The sequence below is a fragment of the Stegostoma tigrinum genome, chromosome 14 (genome assembly GCF_030684315.1).
Source record: "Stegostoma tigrinum isolate sSteTig4 chromosome 14, sSteTig4.hap1, whole genome shotgun sequence".
Lineage (NCBI taxonomy): Eukaryota > Metazoa > Chordata > Chondrichthyes > Orectolobiformes > Stegostomatidae > Stegostoma > Stegostoma tigrinum.
Window position 1 is genome coordinate 74,863,462 of NC_081367.1, and position 16,637 is coordinate 74,880,098.

At 41.5% G+C, this 16,637-nt stretch overlaps 1 protein-coding gene across 13 annotated transcripts in view; it reads right to left on the bottom strand.

Moving 5' to 3' along the window:
* trip12 (thyroid hormone receptor interactor 12) overlaps positions 1–16,637 on the bottom strand; it is a 212,129-nt gene that overhangs the window by 192,414 nt on the left and 3,078 nt on the right. For 11 of the 13 annotated variants that reach the window (XM_048542108.2, XM_048542107.2, XM_059651238.1 and 8 more), the window contains exon 2: positions 15,977–16,053. The gene's annotated coding sequence lies outside the window, so the exon portion shown is untranslated. Of the gene's footprint in view, positions 1–5,014; positions 5,137–14,181; positions 14,404–15,976; positions 16,054–16,637 lie in introns of those variants that run through there. The other 2 variants (XM_059651237.1, XM_059651236.1) reach the window with 2 other exon arrangements.

The following is a 16,637-nucleotide window of genomic DNA, read 5'->3' on the forward strand; positions in this document are numbered from 1 at the left end:
CCTTGTTATCTCAACTTCTTTTATGATCCGCCATGCATTTGCCCATTCACTCAACTTGCCCAAATTGCTCTGAAGCTAGACATCTTCCTGCTGCTCTCAGTCCTGTTAAGTTGAGGGTTGTCAAGAAACTTGGAAGTGCAATACACTAAGAAAAGAATTTGTGAATAGCTGGATCCCAAACACTAATCTTAGTGATACCCCATCTTGACATTGCCTTCCAAGCTGAAAACAATCCAATTATTCCTACTGGACCCAAACTACAAACTTTTCATTTCAAAACTCATTCGTGACACATCGGCATCAGCAGCTGGTCAGCAATTTTCCTACTTATCTCTCCATGCCCTCAAGATGATCCCATTCTTGAACCACTACAGTCCACGTGCTGTAGGTAGATGCACAAAGCCAAAGAATACCAGGATTTTTACTCAGCATCATGGAAATACGTCACCGCTCCTTCTAAGTCAGAATGGTGAGTGGTATGGAGGGGAACTTGGAAGGAGTGATGTTCCCATAAATCTGCTGCCCTGTCCTTCTGGATGGAAATGGTTGTGGGTTCAAAAGGTACTGCCTGAAGAACTTTAGTGAATTTCTGCAGTGCATTTTATAAACAGTACACTGTTGCTAGTGAAGGAAGTGGACGTCTTTGTACATAGTGCTGAGTCTTGGATGGTGTCAAGCATCGAGTGTTGCTGGAGCTGTACCCATCGTGGTAAGCAGAGAGTATGCCATCATCCTCCTGACTCGCCCAAAACCTGTCCACCATTTAGAAGGCACAAGTTATTCACCACAGTATTCCTAGCCTCAGACCTGCTTCTGCAGCTATTGAGTTTCTGTGGCAAGTCACAATTGAATTCCTGGTCAAAGGTAACCCCAAGGATGTTGAAAGTGGAGGCATTCAGAAACGCTTGCCCCTTGGCATTCAAATGGTGCTGTGTTTAGATTGTCTCTTATGGGTGATGGTCATTGCCTAGCATTATTGTGATGTGAAAGCAACTTGCCACTTGCCAGCCCAAGCCTGGAACTTGTTGAATCCAGAGACCCAGGTAATGTTCTGTGGGACTGGAGTTCGAATCCTACCATTGCATATGGCAAATTTGAATTCAATATTAATCTGGAATTAAGAGTTTAAATGATGACCATGAAACCATTCTGAATGCCAGGGAAAACCCCATCTGGTTCACAAATCTCCTTGAGTGAAGGAAATGTGCCATCTTTACCTGGTCTGGCCTAGCCTACATGTGGTCCCAGGCCCACAGCAATGAAGGTGACTCCTAACTACCCTCTGGGCAATTAGGAATGGGCAACAAATGCTGGTCCAGCCAACAATACCCACATCCCACAAATGAATTGGAGTCAAAAAACAGGAGAAGCTGGGGAACTACAGACCCAAGAGTCTAACATTGGTTGTGTTCAAAATAAACATTTAGAGGCGCAAAAATTGATGAGGGCAGTTAGCATGGTTCTGTGCAAGAGAAATCATGTCTCACAAACTTGATTCAGTTTTTTTGAGCAAGTTAACAAAAGGATTGATGAAGGCAGAGCAGTAGATGTCTAAAATTTTTGAGAAGATTTGTAGCTTGGGTTCTGGAGGAGGTTGTAGACTTGCTCGCTGAGCCGGTGTTTGATTGCAGGCATTTTGTCACCCTGCTAGGTAACACTGTCAATGCGCCTCTGGTGCAGTGTTGGTGTTTTATCCTACTTGTTATTTATATGCCTCAGTTTGCTGGGGTGGTTGACATCACTTCCAGTTCAGTTTTTCAGTGGTTTGTATAATCGGGTCCAGTTTAATGTGTTTGTTGACAGAGTCCCAGTTGGAACGCCAGGCCTCCAGAAATTCCCTGGCATATCTCGGTTTGGTTTGTGCTGTTGTGGAGGAGTTGTCCCAGTCAAATTCATGTCCTTCTTTATCTACGTGTATTGAGACTAGAGAGAACTGCTAATGTCTCTCGGTGGCTAGCTGGTGCTCATCTATCCTTGTTAGTTTTCTTCCAGTTTGGCCTACGTAATGCTTCTCAGTCCTTGCATGGTATTTTGTATGTTACATTAGTTTTTATTTGTTGTGGGGATGGGTATAGTAGATGTCGTTTATTTGGATTTTAGTAAAGCCTTTGAAAGGGATCCACATGGCAGACTAATTAGTAAAGGCAGTTCACATGGGATTCATGGCAAGCTTGCCAACTGGATACATAATTGGCTTAATGGCAAGAGGCAGTAACGGTGGAGGGTTGCTTTTCGGACTGGAGGCCTGTGACCAGCAGTATTCCACAGGGATCGGTTCTGGCTCCTCTTTTGTTTGTTAATTACGTAAATGATTTGGTTGAGAGTATAGAAGACATGATTAGTAGGTTTTTGGATAACAGCAAAATTGGTGGCATTGTAGACAGTGAAGAAGGTTTTCCAAAACTAAGAGAGATCTTGATCAAGGGAGTCAATAGTGTGAAAATGGCAGATGGAGTTCAAACTGAATAAATGTAAGGTATTGCATTTTGGTACAGCAAACAAGGGTATGGCATATACAACTAATGGTAGGGCCTTGGATAGTGTTGTACAATAGAGGGACCTAGGGGTGCAGGTATATAATTCTTTGAAGTTTGCATCACATATAGACAGGGTAGCGAAAAAGGCACTGGGCATGCATGCTTTCATTGCTCCAGCCATTAAGTATAGGTGTTAGGAAATCATGTTGAGGTCACATGGAACATTGGCGAAGCCTCTTCCAGCTTATTAGTATCCTTCCTATAACTGGAGAGGGTTCAGAAGAGATTTACCAGGATATTGCTGGGTACAGAAATTTTGAGTAATAAAGAAATTCTGGGACTCTTTCCTCCCTGTGCCCCACCCCAAGTGTAAGAGGTTGAATACTCAGATATAGATGGAGTTGATGAGAGTTGTCTTTTAAAGACATTTCGAAAAGACATCAGCCAATTTTTTTTTCAAAACATAAACGGTGATTCATGTGTGGAATTAAATTCCTGAGGAAGTGATGAATGCAGGTACAATTACAACATTTAAAAGACATTTGGATAAGTACATGAATAGGAAAGGTTTTAGAGGGATATGGGCCAGGAGCAGACAGGTGGGATTAGTTTAGTTTGGAATTACGTTCAGTACGGACTGGTTGGACTGAAGGGTCTGTTTCAGTGCTGTATGAACTCGTCCATGCTGACTAGATATCCTGAATTAATCTAGTCCCATCGCCCAGTATTTGGCCCATATCCACCTAAACCCTTCCTATTCAAATACCCATGCAGATGCTTTTTAAATGTTGTTATTGTTCCAGCCTCCACCACTTCCTTTGACAGCTCATTTCATACACACACTGGATTCAGTGTGAAAAAGTTACCCCTTAGGTCCCAGTCAAATCATTCCCCTCTCACCTTAAACATATGCCCTCTAGTTTCGGACTCACCCAACCCAAGGAAAACAGTCATGCCCTGCCCCATCCCCAATAAATCTCTAAAGTCATCCGTCAGCCTCCAACGCTCAAAGGAAAAATAACCCCAGACCTTTAAGCCTCTCCCTACAGCTCCAAACCTGGCAACATGCCTGTAAAACTTTTCTGAACCCTTCGATGTTTCACAACATTCTTCTTATAGCAGGGTGACCAGTATTCCAAAAGTGGCCTAACCAACATCCTATACAACCAGATGACCTCCCAACTCCTTTACTTGACGCCATCCAAGACAAAGCATCCCATTTGATCCACAAGCATCCACTCCCTCCACCAGCAATACTCAGTGGCAGTCATGGGTACAAGATGCACTGCAGAAATTCACCAAAGATGCACAGTCAGCACTTTCCAAACCCACGACCACTTCTGACCAGAAGGACAAGTGCAGCACAGAAATGAACCACCACTACCTTCAAGTTCCCCTCCAATCCACTCACCATCCTGATTTGGAAATATATCACTGTTCCTTCACTGTCATTGGATCAAAAATCCTGGAATTCCCCCTCTACTGGCATTGGGGGTCAACCCACAGCAGGTGGACTGCAACAGTTCAAGGTGGCAGCTCACCATCGCCTTCTCAAGGGCAACTAGGGATGGGCAATAAATACTGGCCAACCAGTGACGCCCTCACACCAGAAAATGAATTTGTTTTTAAAAAACTCAATATTTGAAATACAGTCTCTCGCGAGCCTTATAGAGCTTCAGCAGTACATTCCTGCTCATATTCTAGCCCTCTTGAAATGAATTCTGACACTGCATTTGCTTCCTACCTACCAAGTGGACCTCTATGTTAACTTTGCGAGTCCTAGTTCAGGATTCTCTCAAGTCCCTTTGTGCTTCAAATTTCTAAAGGCTTTCCCAGTTTAAGACATAGTCCATCCCTCGATTCTTCCTACCAAAGTGTATAAACTCTCGTTCCCACCTTGTGGCAGATGGAGTACAACTCGGACAGGCTAGGAGAATGGCAAAGTCCTTCTGCAGCGTCCCTGCTTCCTCAACACAATTTGTCCCTTCGCCTATCTTCGTGTTACTAAGTTTATAGATGACAATGCCATCAGTTCCTTTGCCCAGATCATTTATATAGAACATGAACAGATTTGGTCCTAACACTGATTCCAGCAGAACTCCACTAGCTACCGGCTGCCATCCTGAAAACGATACCTTTTCCCCTACTCTCTGCCTTCTGCCTGTCAGCCAATCCGCTATCCATGCCAGCAACCTGTCCCGAACACCATATGCTCTCATCTTATTTAGCAGTCTCCTACCTGGCACCTTGTCAAATAGGTCACACCTACTGACTTTTGTCTAACTTGCCCATTTGCTCGAAAGATTCTAACAGATTTGTCAGACATAACCACCTTTGACGAAGTCACACTGACTCCTATTTTACCAGGCACTTCCAAGCACTCCACAATCTCATCCTTAATGACGTTAAAATCAAGATAACCAGGATATAACTTCTTGATTTTTGCCTTCCTTATGAAACAGGAGTGTTTCATTAGCCATTTTCCAGTCCTTAGACCCTCCCTGACTCTTGATTCCTGAAAGGAAGATCACCAATACCTCCACAATCTCCTTCAGAATCCTGGGGTGTAGTCCATCTACTTAGGTGATTTATTCACCTTCACACCTTTCAGTTTCCCCAGTACCTTCTTCCTAATGAGGGTCACTACAATTGTAGCTCGACTGTTTTGCCGCCACATTCACCTAGGAAAGTAGAAAGAATTTTTGTCAATGATAGATGGACTTTGGGAGTCGGGGGGTAAATCATAATTTCCAGCCTCAGTTGCTGTTGTTGCCACAGTATCTATTGGCTAATCCAGTTCAGCTTCTGAATGATGATAAATCACCAAGGTGCTGGTGGTGGTATTTCTGGGATGGTAATGTCATCAGATGTCCAACTGATTTGTTCTTCTTGGAGATGGCCATCACCCGGCACTGAGACAAATATTACTTGCATCTATCAGCTCAAGCATAAATGTCTTGCCACCCATACATGCAATGGGTTGCGTCATTATCTAAATAGTCCCAAATGAAACTGAACACTATACAACCTTGAGTAAACCGTCATTTGACCTAATGCTGTACAGAAGGTCACTGAAGAAGCAGCCAAAGATAGCTCGCTCAAGTACACTACCCTGACAAAGTCCTACTTTGTTGCCAAGTGAGTACAGCTGAGGAAACTAAGTGAAAACCCAAGAATCTGCCGAGGAAGGAAGGAGGTATGCATTTGTTCTCGCTTTTCTATTCTACCCACTCTGCAAAAATTGGTAAAAAACCAAAAGAAAAAGAAATGTGGATGCTGTAAATCAGAAATAGAAATCGTTGGAAAAGTTGAACAGGTCTGACACCGCACGTGAAGAGAAATCAGGTAACGTTTTAAGTGTGGTGGCCGTTCCTCAGAACTCCTATTCTGAAGAAGGGTCACTGGGCCTGTAACATTAACTCTGCTTTCTCTTCACAGGGCTGCCAGACCTGCTGAGCTTTTCCAGCAAGTCGGTTCTTGCTCTATGATGGGAAAGAAGTGATCTATGAAAGTGAGAGAAAGGAGAAAGTTGCCTGGTAAATGGTTAAGATCTATCTTAAATTTAAAAGAGCATACAAAATTGGTGGTATACTTAAAATATATAAAGCATTATGAATAATTTAATGAAATGTTGGCTAAAACTCATTCAGGACAGCAAAGTAGGTCCTAATTCAACACTCTGGCACATGGGAGCCCCTGCATTCCATTGTGATCTGGGACAAACATGTCTGTAGCATTTCCAACTCAAAGAATTCAGTTTTTTTAAATTCAATCGTAGGATGGCTGCACTGCTGGCTGGCCAGCATTTATTGTATGCCCCCAGTTGCCCTTGAGAAGATGGTGGTGAGCTGCCTTCTAAACCACTGCAGTCCACCTGCTGCGGGTTGACCCAAAATGCCATTAGCGAGGGAATTCCAGGATTCTGACCCAGTGACAGTGAAGGAATAGTGATTATATTTCCAAATCAGAACGCTGAGTGGCTTGGAGGGGAATTTGCAGGTGATGGTGTTTTCATGTATTTGCTATTAGGTGAAAGTGATAGTGGGACTGTAAGTTGCTGTCTGAGAATCTTTGGTAATTTTCTGCAGTGCATCTTTTCGGTACTGTTGCTACCGAGCACTGGTGGTGGAAGGAATGGATGCTTGTGGACATGGTACCAATCAAGCTGGATGGGAATATTTGTGCAGCCATCTCCTCCAATGAATTGTTTAATTGCCCATGACCATTCACAACTGGATGTCACAGGACCTCAGAGCTTAGATCTGAACTGCTGGTTGTGGGATCGCTTCACTTGTGCTTACAGTGGCTGGCATTAAGTAATCCTGTTGGGAAGCTTTATTTTGTTGACACCTTTTTTTAAAAACTTATTCACAATCCTTTGTGCTTTGATTTTGCAGTAACCTCTTATGTGGGACGTTACCAAAGCTTTTTCAAAATTCAAATACACCACATACACAGGAATTCCCACATCTAATCTACTATTTATGCCCTTGAATAAACTTCAAAAAGTTCTCAAACATGACTGAACTGTCATAAATCCATGCTGTCTTTGTGCAAACTCAATGATACTTCCTTTGTGTCCTGTAATCCCATCCTTTATAGCAGACTCCAGCTGAGCAGGCCTTCATAAAAGTCACTCACTGTCTGGACAATTAGCTCAGTGGAACACAGAACACTGACCAGGACAGCACTGGAACAGGGCCTTCAGGCCACCATATCCATGCTGGACCACAATGCTGTTGTAAAATAATCCAATCTGCATGGTACTTATCCCTCTATTCGCTGCCTGCTCACGTGTCTAAAAGTCTCCAAAATGTTGCTTTTGTCTCTGCTTCTACCACCTCCCCGGCAACACATTCCAGGCACCTACTCCCCGTGTAAAAAAAACTTGCCTCTTGCATCTTCCTTAAACTTTCCACATCTCACCTTAAACTTATGTGCCCTCGTATTTGACATTTTCACATGGAGAAAAAGACTGATTATCCATGCCTTCATTTTTATGGACTACTTGAAAGGTAGACTCAGCCTCAATGCTCCAGGGAAAATCATTCAAGTTTGTCCAACCTCTCCTTATAGTTAAGGCACTCCAATACCTCCAAAGTGGTCTCCTTGGAGTTTGTTCAGTCGCCCAACAGTGAAATCGAACCTAGGTCCCTGGCACTGAAGCAGCAGTGCTAACCACTGAGCGACATGCTGCCTTGATTGAATTAAACTCTGCCTGCCACTTCTCCACCCATTTTTCTCACTACATTCCTTCAGTGTTCCTCACTATCCACAAATTGGATATAACGTGTGATTGTAGCAACATCAGCAGTGAGATAAAGGTCGTGGCTGCCTACTATTAGGATCTTGATGCAAAAGGGTGCGGAGATGATTTCGGTAAGGTTTACTGCAAGAAATAAACTCTCCAGGGTGACAGGTGAGTGGGAGAAAGACAAGAGGTGCCATTTAAGTGGAAGGAAAGAAATAGCAATGTAGTTGTCATAGGGACAGTATGAATTATGGAAATAGATACTATTCTCTGCAGACGCGAGAAGCCCTCGAGGTTGTGTTGCCTGCCCAGTGCCAGGGTTATGAACACCTTTACTTGGAAGATGGGAGGGATCCAGTAGTCATTGACCACTTTGGTCAAAATAGACTAGAAAGGACGGAAAGACTGAACAATTAGGAGTGAATTAAAAAGCAGAACTTGCAAGGTAATCATCTGAGTGACTACTTCAGCCACAGACAAAACAGGCAGATAGAAACTAAGCAAAAGAATTAAATGTTTAACTTAAATAATGGTACGGAAGGAATGGGTTCTAGTTCATGGGGCATTGGTAGAAAATAGCTGTTCTTGTTTGATAGATTTCACGCTGGGAGAAGTTTCCAAACAAACATAATAAGTAAGGTTATGGAGACTAATTAACCTATTAAGGGTGGGGAAATAGATTTTTTTTGGGGGGGGGGGGGAAAGAGAGAATGCAGGTTTACAGAGCAGAAAGGGTATAGCAGCATTCAGGGCAACTATTTGGAAAATGATGCCCAGAATGAGACAGGAAGGAACATATCATATGCAACCATAGAAAGATAGTAATACATAGGCTTGAAAAAAAAGGGGAAGAAATGGCAAACTTAGTTAAAAATTAGAAATAATGGGTTTTTACTTGAATGCGTATAGTATTCGTAATACAAGAAATCAATTACTCACACAAACAGGTTAATGGGCATAATCTTATAGCCATTCAATAATGGCTGATTTGCTTCTCGAATCCATTCTACTGCCTTCGTCCCATGATACATGAACCCCTTTCCAATCATGAATCTCACTCTTTGTCTTAAACTCACAATGACTTGGCTTCCACAGCCTTCTGCAGCAACGAGTTCCACAGATTCACCACCTGCTGGCTGAAGAAATTCCTCATCTCAGTTCTGAAAGGGTCATCCCTTCACACTGAGGCTGTCATACCTACCTCTCCTACTAGTGAAAACATCTTCTCCACTGTACTCTAACCAGGCCTCTCAGTACTCTAAGTTTCAATGAAATGACCTGCTCATCCTTCGAAACGCTGTCCAGCATAGACAGAGTCCTCAGTTTCTTGTGAGGAGCCCTTCATCCCTGGAATCTTTCTCATAAACCTCCACTAGAATCCCACCAAATCAGCATATGCTTTCTTAAATACAGGGCCCAAAACCACTCTATATTTCAAGTGTGGTCTGACCAGAGCCTTATACAGCCTCAGTGGTACAACCCACTCTTGTATTCTAACTCTCTCAAAATTAATGCCAACATTGCATTTGCCTTCTTACTTCCAACTGAACCAGCATGTTATGCTTAGGAGTCCTACTTCAGGATTCTCTTAAGTCCTCTTGTACTTCAGATTTCCAAAACCTTTTCCCATTTAGAAAATTTGTTCTTCCGATTAAAAAACATACCCGCACGCTTTCCCACATTACTCAAAGATGTGGCAGGTGGAACGCACTTTCCTAGTTTGTCCAACTCCTTGGTCAGCCTTCCCGCTTCGTCAACATTACCTGTCCTTAATGCACCCGAAAACAGCAACACAATGTCCCCAGTTGCTTCGTCCAGATTGTTAATGCATAACGTGAACAATTGTGACCCCAGCACTGACATCTACAGAACTCCACTAGTCACTGGCTGCCATTCTAAAAAAGCCACTTTATCCCCATTCTCTGCCTTCTGTCAGTCAACTGATCCTCTATACACAGAGGAACAGATGAAAAGGAAATTATACCGAACAAGATTTACTAGAATTCTTTGAGGCAAGAACAAACAGGATTGATAATGGGGAAAACAGTGGATAAAATACATATGGATTTTCACAAGGTACCTTGTGTTGGGGGTAAAGGCAAGGATGGAGAATTAGCTAACTAATAGCTAATAACTAATAACTGGGGCAGCATGGTGGCTCAGTGGTTACCTTTGCAGCCTCACAGCACCAGGAACCCGGGTTCAATTCCCAGCTTGGGCGAATGTCTGTGTGGAGTTTGCACGTTCTCCCTGTGTCTGCGTGAGTTTCCTCCTCGTGCTCCGGTTTCCTCCCACAGTCCAAAGATGTGCAGGCTAGGTGGATCGGCCATGCTAAATTGCCGTAGTGTTCAGGGGTGTGTGGGTTATAGGGGAATGGGCCTAGGTGGGATGCTTCAAGGGGCGGTGTGGACTTGTTGGGCCAAAGGGCCTGTTTCCACACTACAGGGAATCTAATCTAATAGAAAATATATAAAGTGGGAGGGTGGAGCACTTTCAGAAAGGCAGCCAGCCTCTAACTAGTGGTGCGCCACAGGAATCAGTGCTGGGTCCACAATGACTTGTGATGTATTAATGACTTGGATGGGAAAAGTGAATGCACTATAGTCAAGGGAGTGATTCAGAAAAGTAGGTGGGAAGACAAGCGGTGCAGATGAAACAAAGAGGCTGGACAGGGATAAAGTAAGTTCAGCAAGTGGGCCAGGATCATATTGAAAGGCAGAACAGACTCAAAGGGCCGAATCACCTATCCCTGCCGCTATTTTCTAAGCTAGAATTCCTCTTTCCCAGTAGACCTTGCTCCGTCTGGAAATTATTTTTATGTTCCTTCATGAAAACTGAAGCAAAGAATATGTTCATTTCATCTGCTTTTTCCTTAAATTTTAACGCAACATTCTCAAGAGGACCAATGTTCCCTTTACTCAGAGATAACACAGTGTGGACCTAGAGGAACACAGCAGGCCAGGCAGCATTAGAGGAGCAGAAAAGTTGACGTTTCAGGTTGAAACCCTTCTACAGCTTTCTAAAGGCCTGCAAAAATCCTTACTCTTACTTTCCTAGCTAGTTTCTGCTCCTAACCCAATTTTCCTTTTAACACTTACGTTCTGCTTTTCCATTCAGTAAACTGATTGGCACCTATCAATCTGACCGGTATCTAATAAGCCAAGCGTAACATGCTCTCTGATCCGGCTCCACAACATGCTGTCCTTAGAAACTCACGTGAAATTATTCAGTGAACACTTCATCCAGTTTATATCAAGATTAAAAATCACTCATTCTTGCCAGTCCTTTATTGAACAAATATTGAACTTTTCTTCTTGTGTACCAATGAGGCAGAATACTTCCTTCAAATACAAACCATTAAGTAATTCAATTAGATCAACATAGGGCAAATTACCTGAATACAATTCATGGTTAAAATTTTTTTGAAACCAATCAAACACAAGCACTAGAATCTGTCACTATAAATACTGACATGTGAGCAACAAGCTACCTTCTACTCAAAAGGGCTCTTGCTTGCTGAGTCAAAATTTGAAATTCCAAACACCTTATAAGAAAGCAACTTTAAAAATAAGAATAATGAAAAATTAGAAAGAAGGGCGCAGCCTTTCGATTCGGAGTTACATAGATATGCAATTTCAAATACAACAGGTTCGCCAACCACTGCTCAATGTAAACAATGTGGTCAAGTATGTCAGAATCCACATTCTTCACAACTTGGGGGTGATCAGCGTTTGCTTCCAGAAAAGAGTAACTTACTTCCTCGACAAAGTTAAACAACAAACTGGATGTTGGGAAGATGCTTCCATTGGTATCAGAGTCTGGGACCCAAGGGTACAGCCTTAGAGTAAAAGGGTGACTTTTAGAATGGAGGCAAGGAGAAACTATTTTAGCCAGTGAGTGGTGAATCTATGGAATCCACTGCCACAGAAGGCTGTGGAGGGCATGTCACTGAGTACATTTAAAACGGAGATAGATAGGCTCTTGATTATCAAGGGTTATGGGGAGAAAGCAGATGAGTGGGGTTGAGGAACTTATCAGCCATGATTGAATGGCAGAGCAGACTCAATGGGCCAAATGGCTTAACTTCTGCTCATGTCTGATGGTCTTATACAGTAGAAATGTAAAGGTCTTTTCTACACTTCCCACCCACCCACCACCCCCCCACCCCACCAACATACACTATTGCCTCGTTTACCTTAATTCAAAATGTGAAATCCTAACCTACCCCTGAGGCAGTATCAACCACGAAAAACCATGAAAATTTGAATTATTCTTGTCTAGTTATTTTTTCCAAGTTGCAAAACAGCCTTATCCACAACAGCTACATGTATTGCGTAACAACCAAAAGGGTGTGGAACTTCAATTAGCAGTAAAAGTTCAACCCTGGCTAATCTTTTAATTTCAAAATTTCTCACACAAGTGCATGGTACAATGGAACAAGCATCTACATTTCAATGTGCATAGGATAGCAGCTCACAGGTTCATATATTAGCAATATACTGGGAGGAAATATGAGAGCGCAGATTGAGGACTGGATAACAGAGAACCAAGATTCATGACTTTTTTCAGGTTGGAATGATATAACATGCGGCACGACACAAGGATCCATTCTCAGTCCTCAATCGCTCATTGTTAAGAGCTTAGAGGAGCAGTCAGAGTGTAACATATCCAAAATTGCTGACGATACAAAAATAAATGGGAGGACATCTCATGATGAGGATATAAGGAATCTGCAAGGAGGTACAATTGGGTTGAATGAGTGGACAAAAACTTGGCAGATGAAGCTTCCTGTAGAAAACTGAGGTAATGCACTTTGGAGGAAGAATCAAAAGATGGATTATTCATGCAGGGACTCTGCGGGAAAAAAAAGGGTAGCAAATAGAGATTGGACTATTCTTGTGCAAAACAAAAACGTTAGCTTCCAGGTGCAACAAGTAATGGAGGCAACAAATTGAATTTTGGCATTTATTGCCAGGGATCTGGAGTTTATAAACAGGGCAGTTTATTAAACCTGTTCAGCATGTTCGTGAGGTCACAACTGAAGCACCGTGTACAACCTCTGTCCCTGTACTTTCAAAAAAAAAGTGACATGCTTGCACTGGAGTCTGTTTGAAAGATTTACTAGCCTAATTCCTGAGGGAAGATAGATTTTTGAACTTCATATTTAATGGCTACTGTGGTGAGCTGGCACAAAAGAGGAGTTAAGGGCTAGGGCAGATCAGTCACGGTCGTGGTAAATGATGGGGCAGGCTTGAGAAGCCAAATGATCTGATGTTATTTAAGTTAGATTTTCTCATTCCTTTAAAAATAAAATCACAGAAGTAACATAAAATATTTTGCTTTTCCCTGGATATTAATAAGCTTAATGTATAGGGCAACAATTTCAAAATGTGCAAATACAAAACTTGGAAGTATTGTGAACTACGAAGAGAGTACTGTAGAATTTCAAAAGGATATGAACAATGGAGCAGTCAAACAGGTACCATTTAGAATTCAATGCAGAGCAACTGAGGTAATTAATTTTGGTAGGTGGAACATCAGGAGAATATAAATAGCGGGTTAAAACTGTAAAGAGTGTGCAGAAACAGAGAAACTTAAGTGAAAAAATACAGAATTCATTGAAAGGGATATGACAGTTTGAGAGAATAGCTAATAAAGCATTCAATTCCTTGGCTTTAATTAATGGAGGCATAGATAACATGGATCAGGAGGTTACGTTGAACTTCTAAAAGACTTATTTGGCAAGAGACGCGAAGATATTGAAGACAATGCCACAGAAGGTTCAAAAGAATGATTCTAAGGATGAGGAATTTCAGTTTTGAAGGCAGATTGGGTAAGTTAGGACTAATTTCTTGAGGGGGAAAAAAAAGATCTAGAGTAGATTGGATGGTGATATTTAGAAGGGGCTTGCAAAGTGGACAGGGAGAAACTGTGCCCATTTTGAATAGGATCAAGAACGATGGGCACAGATTTAAAGTAACTGGCAAAAACAATAGCAGAAAAACTCATGTATCAAGTGATTACGGTCCACAATTCACTCTGTAAAAGAGCGATGGAAGCAGGCTCAATCACAGTATGCAGGAAGAAATTACATTGTTCTTTTTCAAATAACAATATGCAAGGTTACAGGGAAAGACAGGAGGATGGTACTACGTGAGTGGTTCAAACAGCCAATGGGCTGAATGGTCATGTTCTGCACTGGATCAATTGTCATTGAAGAGTAAACATGTAGTTGCTTTCCACCAAAGGCATCACAATTCAAAAGTCATAATATCAATTATGCAGAGTACTTGTGCACCCCATCTCCCACTGCACACGGTATAGTCCCAGTTATCTGAACCCCAAGCATCCAGAATACTCATGCAACTGCTTGGGATAAAAGGAACTTTACTGTATTAGCAATTGGAAGAGGATGATGAATCAGATGCGTTATAAAGCTAGTTCAAAACTGACCTTGACATTGCTCTATGTGCTCACATTGAGAATTCCCAGATTCAAATGGGAACCACTGGTTTGTTGTGCTCATTTTCAAAATGCACATTCATCCTGTGGCAGCAACAAGTCAATTCTTTCAGCCATGCTTAATACTTCTCATGTAACCAAAGATTCAGCTAACTGACACACCCCATTCTTCATGCTTGCCAGGTATCAGGAAGATTCTTGTACTTCTGAAAACTATGGATGAATAGAATTTTAGAAGACATTTTAAGAATCAGTTAAACCTAGAAGTTTCTCTTGCCCAATATGTATTCGCTAACTAACACAATGATCAAAAAAGGGGACAGTAGCAAATCTCACTAAAAGGCCCGCCAAGTTTTCAATGAACTTGGAACCATGTTTCAACAATAAGCCACTTTAGCTTTACTAAAGGTGCAAGAACTTTATTGCTGAACTCTAGCTTCACACAGTTACAATTTATTGGTACAGGATTTACTGTTTTCATGACTTTCAGTCACAATTACATCTCATATGATCAAAGGAGGGACAGAGACTAAGCTGAGCAGAAACCACATCAAAAATTAAACAGGTACATTTAGGTTGATACTTAAATGCAGTACTGATACTATGCTACATTGTCGTTTGGTTTTGAACACATCCCATCTGTACGTTCAAAAGGACAAAATCTGCCAGTACTTTCTTGAAGGTGAAAAAGATTGCACAAAACTCATTCACAAATCCACAAATATCATCATACTACAGGGGATCTGGTTGTACATGAACTACATTTCATATTGGACAAGTATGACTGTATTTCAAGACAGATAATTGACAACAGTCAGTTTGCCATGTCTTCAGAAAAGAGAAAGAACTAAATTTGGGTCAATTCAGAAGGTATTCAGTTATTATTTAGATTTTATGCATCAGAATATTCAATAAATAACTTGCACTTCAGATGGTGGATAGGTTCAAAATACAAGGGGTTTACTGTCATTCAATGATCTCTACTCTGATCTACTGCCTTCTCAGTCCTTTAGTCACAATTCCAGTTTCTCAACTACAAACATTGCCCTCGAATTCTGCCTCCACTGAAAACACAAAGTAACATGAACACCCCAAAAGTAGATTGAATTTCACTGATCTATTATTTTTGTACAACAGCAAAAGCAGATGTTCAGACCAGAATTTTCTGTAAACATATTTGGGACTCCACATAACTCAAATTCTGGACCAAAGGGATCTAAAACTGCCTTCAATGCATCATTCAGAGTAGCTTAACCCTTCTGGTGGTTGCAGGTTTTCCCTTGATTATTATTTGCTTTAATTTAAGCCATCACTGATGATTTTGAACAAAATTAGAAGCATTAAAAAAAGTGTTTCTAAAATCAGAATCCACATGGTTCTCTCTAGCACAAGATGCCTTAATATATAACAGTACCAGTTCAATAGGAAGGGGAAGGAGGTGAATTTTGCAATCCAAACCAAGGTCTGATATCAGAAACAGAGTAGTAAATCTGAAGTATTTACTAATAATCTTGGATTGATGTACTACCAGAACAGATGTTCTTCAGTTTCACACACTAAACAAACATTGGGACCAATAAAATGCAACTTATATTGGGGAGGTAACACTGTGGTGCTGGACAAACACAGTAGGCCAGGAAGCATCACAGAAGTAGGAAAGTTGACTTTTTGGGTCAGGTCCCAGTCACTCTGCAGATTCATTCTTAAATTTAATAAATTTCCAATAATTTTGCTTCATATATATGTTCCAAAGCTGTCAATACAATTTTTAGATCTCTTTACTTACAAATTCAGCAAGGACATCAGTGCCAGCTTATATAACCCTCATTGCACCCCAAGCAGGAACATCACGTTAAAACTGACCTGCAAGTAGAGGGAAGAAAAGTTGGAGTTAAACTGGTCGGTTTCAGAGATAAACGGATGATAGCAGAAATTCAGAATTAAACAATAAATAATAAAAGGCATTGCCATATTCGAACTTTTCTGAAATTCATTATAACTGACAACCTCCTCTATCAATAACATTTGCAAAATGTCCAGTCCTTTGGTTTGATGCGTTACCAAATTGTTGCCAAACTCAAGAAAACCAATTTTTGACAACTTTATCGCAGTTCAAGACAAAATCAGGTGTCTCAGTCTGATTTTATTACATTACGCTCAAAATTTATTTTGCACCCCTAAAGACGAGTGCTCCATTGCTGATCCCAGACATTGCAAAACCCATCTATAGTTGTGAAGCATAATTTGCAATGATGCGAAAGCAAACACGTGACTGGAAACAAAAACAAATTGCTGGAATAGCTCGGCAGGTCTGGCAGCATCTTTCGACAGAAATCAGAGTTAACTTTTCAGGTTGAGTGACCGTTCCTCAGAACATTCCGAGGCAGGGTCACTGGATCTGAAAAGTTAACTCTGATTTCTCTCCGCAGATGCTGCCAGACCTGCCG